This window comes from Nicotiana tabacum, chromosome 12 (assembly GCF_000715075.1).
Source record: "Nicotiana tabacum cultivar K326 chromosome 12, ASM71507v2, whole genome shotgun sequence".
NCBI lineage: Eukaryota > Viridiplantae > Streptophyta > Magnoliopsida > Solanales > Solanaceae > Nicotiana > Nicotiana tabacum.
This window is the reverse complement of record NC_134091.1, coordinates 72,678,655-72,694,301: the sequence shown is the minus strand read 5'-3', so window position 1 is coordinate 72,694,301 and position 15,647 is coordinate 72,678,655. Positions and strand designations below refer to the sequence as shown.

At 37.4% G+C, this 15,647-nt stretch overlaps 1 non-coding gene across 1 annotated transcript; it reads right to left on the bottom strand.

Annotated features, from left to right (window-relative positions):
- Window positions 1-13,794: 13,794 nt before the first annotated feature.
- LOC142167636 (small nucleolar RNA R71) lies at window positions 13,795-13,901 on the bottom strand. Its single transcript, XR_012697726.1, has one exon. It is a non-coding gene; the product is annotated as a small nucleolar RNA R71 (small nucleolar RNA).
- Window positions 13,902-15,647: the final 1,746 nt, after the last annotated feature.

The following is a 15,647-nucleotide window of genomic DNA, read 5'->3' as shown; positions in this document are numbered from 1 at the left end:
AAAACATAAGATGACCTATCGGGTCATCACAACAAGCCTGCTAGATTGCCTTCTACCCGACTTACTCATAAATAAAGAGAAGATAAATTTCATTAATTAACACCAAAAGGATTCATGAACAACACTAATTCCATTACCATTAGTTGCTTCATTTTAAAGTCTCAAAATACATAAACTTTCATAATTGAAGTGAAAAAGTGATTCTAATACACAAAGACTAGCTTGACTTTCCCAACGCCCATATATATACAACCCACACTGTGTCTAGGGAGCCTCTAATGGATACAAAAGAATTTTATGATAATGCCGGCAACAAGGCCCTAGCTATACCTCAAACACAATACACGGGGAACAAAAGATGGAAGACCCCAAAATGAAGTGGGGCTCACCATGCGGAACCACCTACATCCATCATAGATGCAGCGCCCCCGGAAAAAGGGACGTTAGTACATATGGAAAAGTACTCGTATGTATGACTAAACTCCTTTAGATTGAGATATCTTAGCACCGATATACCACCGTGATTTTAGCAAAGAGTTCAATCATGGCCTGATCGGCTAGGCCGTCTAACCCAGAGACATCAACCACATTCAAAAACACTATTACAGTTTCAATCATTATCTCAATCATAATTTCATGCATAATCACCACCATGTGTTCGGCATGGCATTCGATCATGACCCGACTGGTTAGGCCGACTCACCAAAATGCTTGTGAATTGACCTCACCCTTTTCTAGCAATCATCTCATCCCAATAAAGGGGAATAATTACAATCCACTCCTACACTGGCATGTGTAGTTTCGAGGATAGACTATTTCAACCTACCCTTCCTCGGTGACTAACGATACTCCCTAAGTGTTCATTATTAAAAGGGTTTACAACTTATTTCAACATCCTTTATACGTTTCTTAGTTTCATCGACACTAGTGGCCCTAAACGTAATATCATACTTGGCACGTTGGCCGTGTTTCACATTTCATGCTCACCTCTTTCACTTTCAACATCATCATGGATTATCGACAATAAAGTATTTCTATTCAAGACTTTAAGTACACATGTGAGCAAGTAAGAGTCTTGAGCACATTGAGATTTCATACACAATTCAGCATAATAGCTTTCATTTGAATCACGACTTGAAGTTATAACATTTAGATATGCAACCCATATTTTGAACACATTCTCAAATGGTAACACAACAACAAAGAACATTTGAAATACATATTGAACACATATATCTTTTGACACAAGGCTTATTCTGAATAATCAATTTATAATGAGCATCTCGGGACTTACAAGGACATTGTGGGGTTTAATTCTAAAAGAGGAGTTTAGCCAACATACCTTGCTTGAGCTTTCTTTATTTTACTACAGCATTCCGAAACTCCTAGAGACTTCAATCTAATTAAAGACATGACAAAATTTAACTATAATTAGGAAGATTCTCGGGGGTTCAGCTCATTTGAGCATTTAATCAAGCACTAGGTGTGCATTAAGGTTTCAAGGTCCTCCTATGTGGTATATTGAAATGCTTCGAGAATCGGGGTTGGGTGTGTATTAATGTATCATGGCAAGGAGATAGCTTATGCTTCTAGGCAACTCAAGAATCAAGGAAGGAACTATCCAACACATGACTTAGAGCTTGCGGCAGTGGTATTTGCATTAAAGATTTGGCATCATTATCTGTGTGGGGTCCATATGGATATATTCATAGACCATAAGAGCCTCCAATACATTTTCAAACAGAAAGAATTGAATATGAGGCAGAGAAGATGGCGTGAGTTACTCAAGGATTATGACATCGATATTCTGTATCATCTAGAGAAGGCTAATGTTGTGGCGGATGCTCTTACCAGGAAATCTATGGGTAGTTTGGCTCACTTGGAGGCATATCAAAGGCCGTTGGCCAAGAAGGTTCATCGGTTGGCTAGTTTGGGAGTTCGTCTTGTGGACTCTAATGAAGGAGGAGTGATTGTGCAAAATAGGGTTGAATCATCGCTTGTTGTGGAAGTCAAGGAGAAGAAATACAAAGATCCATTGTTGGTACGATTGAAGGAAGGGATCCATAAACATAAGACCATGGCCTTTTCTCTTGGCATGGATGATGGTACATTAAGGTACCAAGGGCGACTATGTGTTCCAAATATAGATAGTCTACGGGAAAGAATCATGATCGAGGCTCACACATCTAGGTATTCCATGCACCCGGGCTCTACAAAGATGTACCATGATCTCAAGGAAGTCTACTGGTGGAATGATATGAAGAGGAACATAGAGGACTTTGTGGCAAGATGTCTAAATTGTCAGCAAGTGAAGGCCGAACATTAAAGGTCCGGTGGATTGGCACAGAATATAGAAATTCCGATGTCGAAATGGGAAATGATCAATATGGACTTTGTGGTGGGACTACCTCGCACGCCTCGCATGTTCGACTCAATTTGGGTGATTGTGGACCGGCTTACAAAATCAGCGCACTTCTTAACTATTTGGGTCGTGACATCAACTATAGACTGCGCTTCATCATGACTCGGGAGATTGCATCAGGTGTTAGGTTTGATGAGGTGGTTGATATTGATAGGAGTCTAGAGGAGGTTCGTAGTCAGGAGTGTGAGGAGAGTGAGGCCAATAGGCCTCGTGGTTCGGGTAGTTTCAGAAGTGCCTCACCTGGAGGAAAGTCCCACCACATCAGGGGTCGTACGTACAGGCCCGCTCAGATGGCTCACCATATAAGTTCTCCTTGGCACCACAAAACCTCGGGTTTTAGGTAACATTTCATGAGGCCTTACATCCTCCCCCGCTTAAGATCATTCATCCTCAAATGAGGGTCAAAATTCAGCATTAGCATCCAATGTGACTCAACTACTATATCACACACCACCAGTCCCAAATTTTGACTAACTCTCTAAATTTCTAGAAATTTTGGCAAGATTTCCCCTATAACTGGGCCTATCCACCTGTCAGATAATCCTAGAACCAGTCCTAACAGCATAACCATATCACAACAATGTAATACAACATGGAACAACATCGGCCACCTAAATACATAATTATTCAAACAAATGAGGGTACTTCTTCTTCATTCCATCCTTGGCCTCCCAGGTGGCCTCTTCCACCTACTGGTTCCGCCATAGAACTTTCAAGAAGGCAATTGCTTTATTTCTCAGCTTACAGACTTGCCTATCAAGAACGGCAACTGGAGTCTTCTCATAAATAAATTCCTCATTAATCTCAATAGTCTCGACCAAAACGATGAGCGACAGATCTCTAACCACCTTCTTCAACATGGATACATGAAACACCAGGTGCACTAATGACATATCTGGAGGTAGTTCAAGTTTGTAAGTCACCTGACCAATTCTCTGAATGATTATGTACGGTCCGACATACCTCGTGCTCAATTTCCCTTTCTTACCAAACCGCATTATATACTTCATGGGGGAAACATTCAAGAATACCAAATCACCCTCTTTGAACTCCAAATCCCTGCGACGCACGTAGACCTATAGATCTGGATAGAGTCTCGCTTATAGAAGAAAAGTATGCGCGCTAGCGCGCTACGGCTTACGCTATACTTAGCTTTCTATAACTTATGGAAACCATCAGCTCTCTTGTTTTTATCGGCTTAATCCCGAGGCCTTACCTATTCTTGTCACCTTCTCACTCACTTTTTCTCATCCTTACTCCTATATACCTAAAACCTTGTCGCTCTACCATACTTTAGCTCGTGACCTACATATATCTACTTATACTACTCGCAACCTTCCTTTAACTTGCTAGCATCATAGATTCCCTTATGTGCCTTCTCAGTTGTCTTTAAATGTAAGAAATTACTTTTCCTGGTCATTATGCCACTTGTTGAATGAATACTTGGCTTATCTTCGTGCCCACACATATTGGAATTCCATGAAACCCATATGATCTCGAATATTACTTTTGATTTTACTTCCCATTCATTAGTCATGATGGATGCCACTTTATTTTGGAGTGCATCCAATGTTGTAGTGAGAATGTTGTTACAAGACCATTTCTTATACAAGTTACTATACTTAGGCTGAAGCCTTCTTCCTTATTTCCTCTGCTAGCCTTTCTTTGTAGTACTTAGGGAATACCCTCTGACTCTTGTAAAGCTGCGAGCTTATTACATCGTATACCCGAAGGAATTTTTGATGTTCTTACTCGCCTATAATTATCCGTAGTTACTTACCTTCACGCCCTTGTACTCGTAGGGTTACTTCTGAACTGAAATTTTCACTGTCTCCCCAGTGGCACTCTCTTTTATTTCCATAACACTTATACGGTACCTTTAACTATCCTAACTCCTATCTGAATATTTCTCAAGGATCACGATGTCATCATATTTGCGACACTGAATTCCCTATATTGGGGTTCACTACGTTTATTTTGCACGATCTGTTGATTTATCTATATCCTCTTACCTATCCATAACTAGACTCTTCCTATGTAGTTAAGGTTATGTTTTCCTTTTCTTAAGATTGTTGGATTTACTTTCCAAGATTGACTTGGTTTTTGTTTCCTAGTATTTTTTCTTTTCCTAAGGTAGTTGGAGTTGTTGTCCAAAGTAGTTTAGGACATTATTTCCTTATTTTTGTTTGGTAGAATTTCGTGACCCCCTCTCTTTATAAAGGGATGTCTTCTTTGTTTTTAGACATAAATTATTATAGACTATTATCAATAAAAATTATGATATTTTTCTTGCACTCTTGTGTGTGGCTACTCTTGGATTTATTCTTCAACCTTCAAGACTCAACTTAAGATGGTAAGACTAAACCCCATTCAAAATCTTAGATCACTTCTTGTTATTCAAGAAAGGTGATAAGTTTAGGCTTATTCTTGTTCTTCTTATTCTAAAAGGTCAGTTTTCACAATATATCTCTTGTTTTTAATTATCTATCAAAGGCGACTAGTTCTTCATTAATTAATTGTTATTGTTAGGATTCAACTTCAAGAATAGACTTATTGATTTCAAGAAACTCTTTCTTGAATTCAATCTATTTTTAATTTATGTCTTTTTTTTCGTTTCTCTACTTTCTTTTAGCTTCCGCACGTTTCTTGATTTTTTTGTTTTTCTTTAGTATTTCTTGAACCCCTATCATGTTGTTATCAAGTGGTATCAATGCATAGGCTAATCAAAATTTCAATCTTGATAATCTTGGGAGGTTCTTGAGCAAACAAAAAAAAACGAAAAAAAAAATTTAATAAAATCATCCCAAAAAGAAAAGTGTTATTGCTCATTATTATTTCAAAATTTAAGTATTATTTGAGTTCCAAGTCAAGAAAGGAAATAAGAAGAGGAGATCCTAGTTCTTGAATATTAAGGTAACTTCTTTCCTTATTCTTGTGGGTTTTGGGTTTCCTAAATTTATTCCTTTTTCCCTACTAACCAATTCTCATTCTTCCTAGGTTTGATCCTTCACTTTTCTTTTTCTAACTCCATATTCTTATCACTAAGGTTTGTGATTAGTAAGGTTTATTACTAAATCTAAAGAATAACGACTAAGAGTTTCTTTGAGTGGAAAACGCCAAGAGAGGTGAGAAAATTAGAGGGAAAAGCAAAATTTGAGAGATATATATTGCTTTGTTCAAGATGTCTCAAACAGGTAGTTATGAAGAAAGGAGGCGAGCTACGACGCAACAACTTGAAAAGTTGAACTTTTAGTATGTCAAATGGAAGGAAGGCGATGGTAAAGTTATTTTTCAAACTAGAGCTAAAGTGCTATCTAAGATTTGTGCCCTTAGAATTGACAAAGGGATTGTCTATAATGCAATTAGCAATTATATGGTTGAGAAATTGAACTTGTCTTGTGTGGAGCATATTGAACCCTATATATTGAAAGGAGTAAAAGTAGATAAAAGAGTGTAATTGCCATTCTCTACTGGAAGGTATGCGGATGTTATCTGGAGTGATGTCGTGCCCATGAATAGTTTTCGTATCTTGTTGGAAAAGCAGTGATATGTCTATAGAAGAGCTTCATATACCATGTAAAAAAATATATACACTTTTGAAGTTAATGGGAAGAAACTCATTCTTGGGCCTTTGACTCCCTCATAAATTTGTGAAGATGAAAAGACTGTTAAAGAGAATATAGAAAAATATGAGAGAGAAAAGAATGAGAGGAGTAAGGGAGTGCATGTTGACATCCCAAGAGAGGAAAAAAGAGAAGTTCTGTTGAGTGAAGAGACTGGGATGTCAAGTGAGGAAAAGAGTGAGCTTGAGAGAAAAGAAAAGAGAGAAGGCCAAGAGATAGAAAAGGTTTGTGAGATAGAGAGAAACGAAAAAGAAGTTTTGAGTGAAGAAGAAGAAAACCTTGGTGAGAGAAAAGAGTCTAAGAGTGAGGAAAAAGTTAGTCTTGTGATAAAAGCGAAAGTTGAGTGTAAACAAGAAAAAAAAATCTTTAATGTTTTAGTTCTTTTAATTTTGTGTAGCCAAGTGTTGAAAGACCTTTTGAAAGGGGAAGTGAGGCACAAGAGATTGGGCCAAAGGATCCGTTTGGATTCCAACATGAATTTGGTGAAATGAATTCTTGTTGGATGGTGGAAGATAAAATCTTGGTTAATTTTTTTGTTGTTGAACCTTTTGATTATTTTGATCCTTATTTACAGGTTTATGACATGTAATGCCCTAAACCATTGCTAAGTTTGAACCATTGCATAAAAGACACAAGGTGATGATGTTCTATTGGTAAATAACTCCAAGTATGGTATGTATAATTGGTTTATTCGAATTCTTGAGCATTCTAGAACACCTAAGGTATTTTTGGAGGTAATGAACTATACTCTTAATTCTTATGTTGGTGACTTTATAATTTTTATGGATGATGATATGTTGATGCATATCAAGTCATTAACTGTAATATCTAAGTTCAAGTGCAAGAGTAATTTACTTCCTTTTGAAATTCAGTATGTCATAGATGATTATGTATTTCAACTTGGTGCAAAGAGGAATGAAATTTTTGAGAAGAGGCTTGCAAATGAGTTAAATGTTCTTTCTTCTCTTATTCAAATGTCTAATGAGTTTTCATGTGATAAATTGTAAGAATGTAATTTTTGTTGTGTGATGGGAAATTATTCTTCCAGTCATGTTGATTGAGAGGTTGTAAAAGTGTTTGCGACTAGTAAAGAGGATATTCATGATTATTGTGACGCTAGTGATCAAATACTCTTTCATAAACCTATCTATGACTCTTTTTGTGACAGTTTGAGCAATTATGTAGAATCCATTGATGTTGAAAATATTATTGGGAAAAGTTATAATCATGAGCTTGAGTGTATTGAAATTTATTTTTGGGATTTATGAGTTATTCTAACATTTTTAAGAATTTATGTACTTCTTTGAATAGCTTAGATATAGAAGAATCCATGGGATTTATAATTGATACTTGGCTATATCATAACAGTATCTTATTTGATACATGTGACAGAGATACTTGTGTTAAATGGATGCATGTCCAATATTTTATAATTTCATTGGCATGCACATGTTTGCACTACCTTATTGACAAGATCGCATTGCAAATTTCATTACATAGTGCATCTAAGAGAGGTTTGTATTGGACAAATCTAAGTAGGCATGAATTTTATTGGGATGAATATGTACATATAATTTATAAAGGAGTGTTTACACATATTAGGCTTAATTGGGTTAAGTGGACAGATGGTCACTATCTTATTTTATTCCTACCATTTTCAGATTAGTGGATGTCATTTACTAGTGCGTGTCTTCTTTTTCTTGCAAGGTCGAAATTCGAGGACAAATTTTCTTCAAGAAGACGGGAATGATAGCATCCTAGGAATCTAAAATCTATTCAAGGACAAGGATGAAGCTTTAGAATCTCAAAGAGGGCCTTTAACAAGATCTCAAGCTAAAAAGTTGCACAACAGGGTCTTTGGACTTCAGAAGCGAATAAAGTAGTTGTTATTTGGGAGGAAGAGCTCAAGGATAAAGGATATGAGTTGTCTAGGTATTATAATTATTTTATGTCCCAAATTCCTGTCCAAGAAGAGGTGGATTAGATCCCATGAGACATCCTATAAAGAAGGTCCAAATCAGGCAGCTATCGGACCTATTTGGCACCTAAAATGTGTCCAAACATTCAGCCCAAGAAGTACTATATAAAGCCACATTTTTATGACATAAAAATTACTTACTTGATGTCCAAGAAGGGTACAATATGTGTTCTAGAAGTTGAGTGCAAGTTGGTGCCAAGTTGCTTGCAAATTTCCTTCAAGATTTCCAAGATTTTCAAGATCCTATCCAAGATTAGTTGGGGACTTTCATGATTCTAACATAGAATGGTTTTAACTTATTCCCATATAATTTGGTAGTAGATTTATTGCTTTCCTAGGTAGTTAAGATTATGTTTTCCTTTTCCTATGATTGTTGAAATTACTTTCCAAGATTGAATTGGTTTTTGTTTCCTAGTGTTTTTCCTTTTCATAAGGTAGTTGGACTTGTTGCCCAAAGTAGTTTAGGACTTTATTTCCTTGATTTTAGCCTTAATTTCGTGACCCCCTCTACCTATATAAGGGGTGTCTTTTTTGTTTATAGACTTATATTATCATTGTCACGACCCCAATTTCCCTCCGTAAAATGTCATGATGACACCTAGTCTCTAAGACTAGGTAAGCCTAACACATACTGAATTAATGACAGAATTTAACCAAAACATCAATTAAACATGAAACAGAAAATTCTATAATAAGTCAACAATCCCAGCATGATACAGTATCCCAAAATCGGTAGTACAAGTCATAAGTTGTCACGACCCAAATCTCACATGTCGTGATGGTGCCTATCACAATACTAGAAAAGCCGACAACCACAATAAACCACGCATTCTTTAAGTTTGAAAAAAATAAAAATAAAAAGCTTAAGTGTAAAATCTCATAAATACTGATAGGAAAATGCCGCGACTCAATACAATATTCCCAAAAATCTGGGTGTCACTGAGTACATGAGCATCTACACAATAACATGGTCTGAAACACTATCAAGGAAGATAGAATAGTATAAATGAAACTAAAGAAAAATGAGGAGAGACAAGATCTGTGGACGCCAAGCAGCTACCTCGATAGTCTCTGAACTGAATAAGCTCCAACACTAGCAACCTCCGTGTCCGGAAGTACTTGGATCTGCACATGAAGTGTAGAGTGTAGTATGAGTACAACCAATTCAATAAGTATGATAAATAAACACGGCAAGGTAGGAGAAGCATAAATTATTAATGATACTAGTTATCACCTGTGTAATTCCATCTTTTGAACAGGCACAAAACAATATTGAAAATTAACTCATCAAGATTCATGAGAAAACATTTGTGTGTACATGTGTACAGTTTCTCAAGTACTCTGCTCCGACAATATCATGGCATGTATAGGTGATAAGTAGTTAAATCAGACAAATAATCAAGGAAATGAAAAATCCAACACAACACTGGCCAGATTCTCTCAACATTCCATATCTGTTCCAAACAACTGATCAGTATTCTCAATAACTGCGTCTACACCATCAGGAGAGAGACATGAGAGGGTGACCCTAGGGGGATGGATCCGTATCCACACGCTGCACGAACAACTCACGTGCTGGACGGACAATTCATGTGCTAATAATAGAACCCGCGCAGACAACTTACATGGCAATAACATCAATATAAGGATTCGCACAGACAACTCACGTGCGAATAACACAATCTGCCTGGTATGGTCACAGGCATCCAGTCCAAACATATCATACAGGAGAAAATAAACAAGTATACATGTATGTGATGAATGAATAACAGTTCTCAAGCTCCTGGACTTATATAAATGACATGCTACTATGTAGGCATGTGCAAAGTGTGCTATCATAGCTCAAATCGGAAATTTCATTACTGAAAAAGCATGTATCAAGTTCGATCAGGGATTAAACCTCTATGTAGCCTCAACATGGCTCAAAACGATCACACAAACTGTTACATACATGAGAAATATCATACCTTAAAGCTTAATAGTCAATTCAAGGCTTATAAGAGCCCGATCACAACCCGAACATGAATAAATGAACTCGGTGCCTGCACATGGGTTCATCCCCAAGCATGTGCGCACCCAATAGTGCGTAGCTATCACAACAACTCAGGAAACTAGTTCCTCAACTGAGTTTAAATAAGATACTTATGTCAAGGAAATCAAATCACTCGGCTAGCAAACCCTTCCCACGTGTTTCGACCTCCGGAATGTTCGAATCTAGCGAAACTAAAGTAATACTATCAATAAAAGCTATAGGAATTGATTCCAATTAATAAAACTACGATCTTTAACTAAGGTCAAAACGTCAACCCCGGGTCCACGTCTCGAAATGCAAAACAAATTATAAAATCCGAATACCCATTCAATCACGAGTCCAACCATTTAAAAATTACTCAAATCCTACACCAAAACGCCATTAAAATCCCTAACATTTAGCCTAAGAAGTTTCACCATTTTTCCCAAAAATTTTCCAACTCCAATCACTAATTCAATGATGAAAATAATGATGGATTCATGTAATACAACTGAGTTAGAATTACTTACCCCAATCAACTCCTTGAAAATCCCTTCAGGAATCTCCCAAATCCGAGGTCTCTAGCTCAAAATATAAAAATGGGTTCAAACCCACATTTTTTGAAATTTAACACAGCTGCCTAGTGATTACTCTTCGTGATCACGGAAAGTCCCTCACGATCGCGAAGAACAAAATAGAGCTACCCCAAAAATGGCCTTCGCGAACGCGGTTGGCTCCACGCGAACGTGATTCATAGATTCACAGATGTACGCGATCGCGAAGAACAACTTTGCGTGACCCCTCGCTGCCTCACTTCCTTGTACGAGAGGGTTTTATTGATACTTTACTATATCATAAAAGTGTCTTATTTGATAAATGTGGTATAGATACTTGTATTAAATGGATGCATGGTCAAACTTTTGTAATTTCTTTGCCATGCATATTTTTGGACTACCTTATTGACGAGTTCGAATTGAAAGTTTCATTGTATAGTGCATCTAAGAGGGGGTTTTATTGTATTAATCTAAGCAGGCATAAATTTTATCGGTATTATAATGTCCATATTCTTTATAAGGGAGTATTTATACCTATTAGGCTTAATTGGGTTGAGTGGACACATGGTCACTATCTTGTTTTATACCTATCATTTTTCAGATTAGTGAATGTCATTTACTAGTGCGTGTCTTCTTTTTCTTGCAAGGTCAAAATTCGAGGACGCATTTTCTTCAAGAAGAAGGGAATGGTAGCATACTAGGAATCTCAATTATATTCAAGGATAAGGATGAAGCTTTGGAATCTCAAAGAGGGCCTTTAACAAGATCTCAAGTTAAAAGGTTGCAAAATAAGGTCATTGGACTTCAGGAGCAAATAAAGAAGTTAGTTAGGAGGAAGAGCTTAAGGATAAAGGAAATGAGTTGTCTAGGTGTTATAATTATTTTATGGCCCAAATTCATGACCAAGAAGAGGTGGATTAGATCCCAAGAGACAACCTCTGAAGAAGGTGAAAGTCAGGCCGATGTTGGACCTATTGATGGTAGGCTATCATCATATGTTTTAGTCGCTTATTGCACTCTAAGTCACTGCACTTTATTTGTGTTTGATCTTTAATTAGTAGTGTTTTACACTTATTATGTATTTCATGCCTTGTAGGAGTGATTCTGAGCTATGTAAATGTTATGGAATGAATTCGAGCGATTTGGAGCCTTGAAGTCTAAGTAAAAGCCTAAGGGATTAAGCCAGGATCGTGTTCAGGGGTCGAGGACCAAGTCTGGACGTCAAAAATCAAAGTTTGAGCCTTACTTTGAGAAAACCCCACTGCCGCGGCACGTGTGGCGCCGCGGCTGCGTAGTTCCTATTGCTTGACAAATGTTGAGCTCTCTGGATTTCCCCACTAATGCCCCTCATGGTGCTTCACCCCATGCGGTGCGCCTGTGTATTTTTTACTGAGTAAATATCCCATTTCAGCTATGAGAAGGTGGTTTCGTCTGGGCCCGAACCTACTTGGTATAAATACATGGAAAATATTATTTTCTGAACTTTTGACACATATTCAACCTAAGGATGCCAAGGAGGAGTTGGAAGAACAGAAGCACAAGGATTTCATCATTCCTTCCTCACTCAAGACCCGAGTTTGGATAGAATTTATGTTTTTCTTTATTTTAATTTTATTTGTGATGAATTACTCCATATCTATGGAGTAGTTCCATTTAGGGTTTGATGGATTTGGTGTATTGATGATTGTTTGTAGATTATAACTTTAGTTTTATGTATTGACGAGTTTTTGGATGATTTAATGGTTGCATCTATATTCACTTGTTCATGTAATCGAGAGAGGCATAACTTGTGATATCTTTGCATTATATTGTTTGTTGAGTTCATAGATTCTTCTAAGTAATAGAAAGAGGCTAGTTGAATCATTGATTAAACCTATTTAGGAGAATAATCGAAAGAGGTTTTTCTGAAGACCAATCCACTACGCATTATTGCATATCTTTACGTGCTTAAGTTGGTTCATCTTGTGAGGTGAAGACTTAATCGAGAGAGGAGTTTTGCCTAACGATTGAACTAATAATTGAGTCAATTCGAGAGACTCACTTGAACATTAGAAGTGACTTATCTAGAGCTAGATCCCAAACAATTATCTTGCACCTATCCTATCAAAACCCTATATTCTCCCATTGATAACCTTCTTTGCTTATTCCTTGTTTCGATTTTCATTAGTCAATAGCTTTAGATTCTTAGTTAATTTTAGTTAAATATCTTATAAATCTCAATTGTTAATCATCTTGGATATCTATCAAGCTAGAAAAAATGGGAATATTGTTTAAATACAATCCATGTGGATATGATATTATACTATACTATATTTGATTAGCAAGCAGAGTTTAAGTGTGTGTTTTGCGCTCGTCAAATTTTCCCATCGTTGCTGGGGATTGGCAATCAATAGTGTTTGATATAGTTTGTAGCGCTAAATTAGGAATATTTTGTTTTATATTATTTTAATTTTCCCTATTTACGCTTGGTAATATTTGATTGTGTGCATGTTACAGGTTAAGATTGGTGCATGACTCGAGCTTCTGCGAAAGAAGTGCTACCATACAAGCCAGAGATAGAAATATAACAGCGACAGTTGAGGAAGGAAAGAAATCTCACCAAGATGTTAGGAAAGGTTGGGCAATCTTCAACCAAAGAAACTATGGCTGGAAACGGTGATGATAATGTGGATTTGGCTGCAAGAGAGGCAACCCAACAACGGGAATAAGCTGCACAGGATGCTGAGGAAGCAGCTATTAAAGATGCACGGATTATCTATGAAGAAGAGAGGGGTCGGAGAATTGCTAAAAATAAACCCTTAGCTATAGACCAGTTTGGAAATATAGCTCCCATGCCTTGGAGATCACTGGGCGATTATGCTAGACCAGTCTATAATCAAGTCTTATCAAGTGTTAGACAACCTCCAATTGCAGCTAACAATTTCGAATTGAAACAAGGGCCGCTTCAAACCCTTCAGGATTGTTGTGTCTTCGGAGGGAAGATGAACGAATATCCAAATACACATCTAATGGACTTCGAGGAGTTTATGAACACCTTTCAATATAATGGCGTGTCACAAGATGCAGTGTACTTAAGGGAATTCCCCTTCACACTCAAAGATGATGCAAAGCAGTGGCTTCGAAGATTACCCACGGGATCAATTAGAACATGGGAGGAGATGACCAGAAAATTCCTTGATAAATATTTCTCCTCAGCTAAGACGGGCAAGTTTAGAAGAGAAATCCCTAACTTCTGCCAGAAAGAGAATGAAACTATTTTTGAAGCATGTGAGAGGTTTAAGAAGATTGTTAGAAAGTGTCAACATAGTGGAATTGAACTCTAGATGCAACTCCAGGACTTTTGGGATGGATTGACACCGACCTCGCGTAGAACATTGAGCAATGCAGCTGGAGGCCCGTTGATGAAGAAGACTCTAGAGGAGATAGTTACAATTCTTGATGAGTTATCTGAAGATGCTAATTAATGGCCTCTGAGAGTGTTGAAAGAAGAAGATCAACTGGTGTCCACCAAGTTGATGCTAACCCGGAGTTATTTCTTTCATCTCTCTAATAATGTAATGTAAATCAATAATAATGAAGAAATTCCCCAGGCTTCAACACCTTCCAATGAAAATCTCAAGTCTTAGCCATACACAAATATTGGAATCCTTAAATACCACATATGAATCTTGAACCCATTAGAATCTTTTCGAGAGTTACCCACTAATCCTGAATACGTAGCCTATCACACGAACGAATAGAGCTCTGTTAGCACATGAATACTCCAAAAAGAAACAACTGAGATAAGCCTTCCTCCTTGAATACCACATCCAGAATGAATATCAAACTTGAATCATTCCAAGATCACCATATACCCATAAAGTATAGTACATCATGCATTCAACAAATTCTTTGCTCGAGTCATCCTCTTCAAGTCATAATTAATCCACAAGTGTAATTTAGTCCAGAAACTAATATAACATATGGACATGTGATCCGATCATTAATAGTAGTCTCCTCCACTTAGCTTGAAGCCACATAACACATTATCCGATAATCCATAGTACTTTTCCTTTATAACTGCCATGATCTCGCACTGTCATCCAGCTGAATCTCCTCATAAGCTCATGCAACCCTAGTCATAACACCTTCCAAATCATCCGCTGAGTGCATACTCATCCTCATGGAGGCTATGTCAACTTCTTCGAGCGATCCAAACTCTAATCGTAGTATATACATTTCACTGGATAGAAGGAAAACTCTTCATAGAAACCTCATAAGAATCACACAACCTCAAACCCTCTCGCAAGTGATAACCCACCTGCCTAGCTTGAAACTAACATATCTTTGTGACCCTACCATGGTCAAAACCACTTGTGCAATAAATTACTTCCGAGTTTACACTCGTCAACAAGATACAAGAATCTACTTCATTCCACAAATGAGAAACTGAAAGATCCATCAACACACTCACAACTCAAGACTAGGTTGCACATCCCGATGATAATCAAATATCCAGAGCCTTCGCATCCCAAACAAATCCTTCTCAACACATCCACACTACCTAAGTGTAATCCTCAATCACATAATACCCACCACATAGCTATCTTGCAATTCATTGAGCCACCAATCCACTCATAGGGATACTACATGACATAAAAGTCCAAAGGCACATACTCACACAACTAAGTCTGCCGAGCCCATGCTTCGGTCTAAACCTGTTCTCAAGTCCTCAAGGTTGGCCTACCTTCACAATACAGAATCACATCTCCCACCTCATCCACGACATCGCAAGTAATCGGTGCACAACTGATACCGAGTGCTCAACATCATATACGAGTGAATGAAAAGAAATCAAAGATATAAGCTTTAAGCTGAATCAAGGTCGCACAATAAGGAAAGAAAGAAGTGAAGTTTCCTAGATGCCCTGTAGCCTCTCGAAGATAAGTATGGACATCATCATACCGATCCGCAAGACTCTACTAGACATTTGCTTATGACTTGTAAAACCTATGAACCTGGGGTTCTAATACCAACTTGTTACGACCCTAAATTCCTCCATTTTCTAATGGCACCTAAC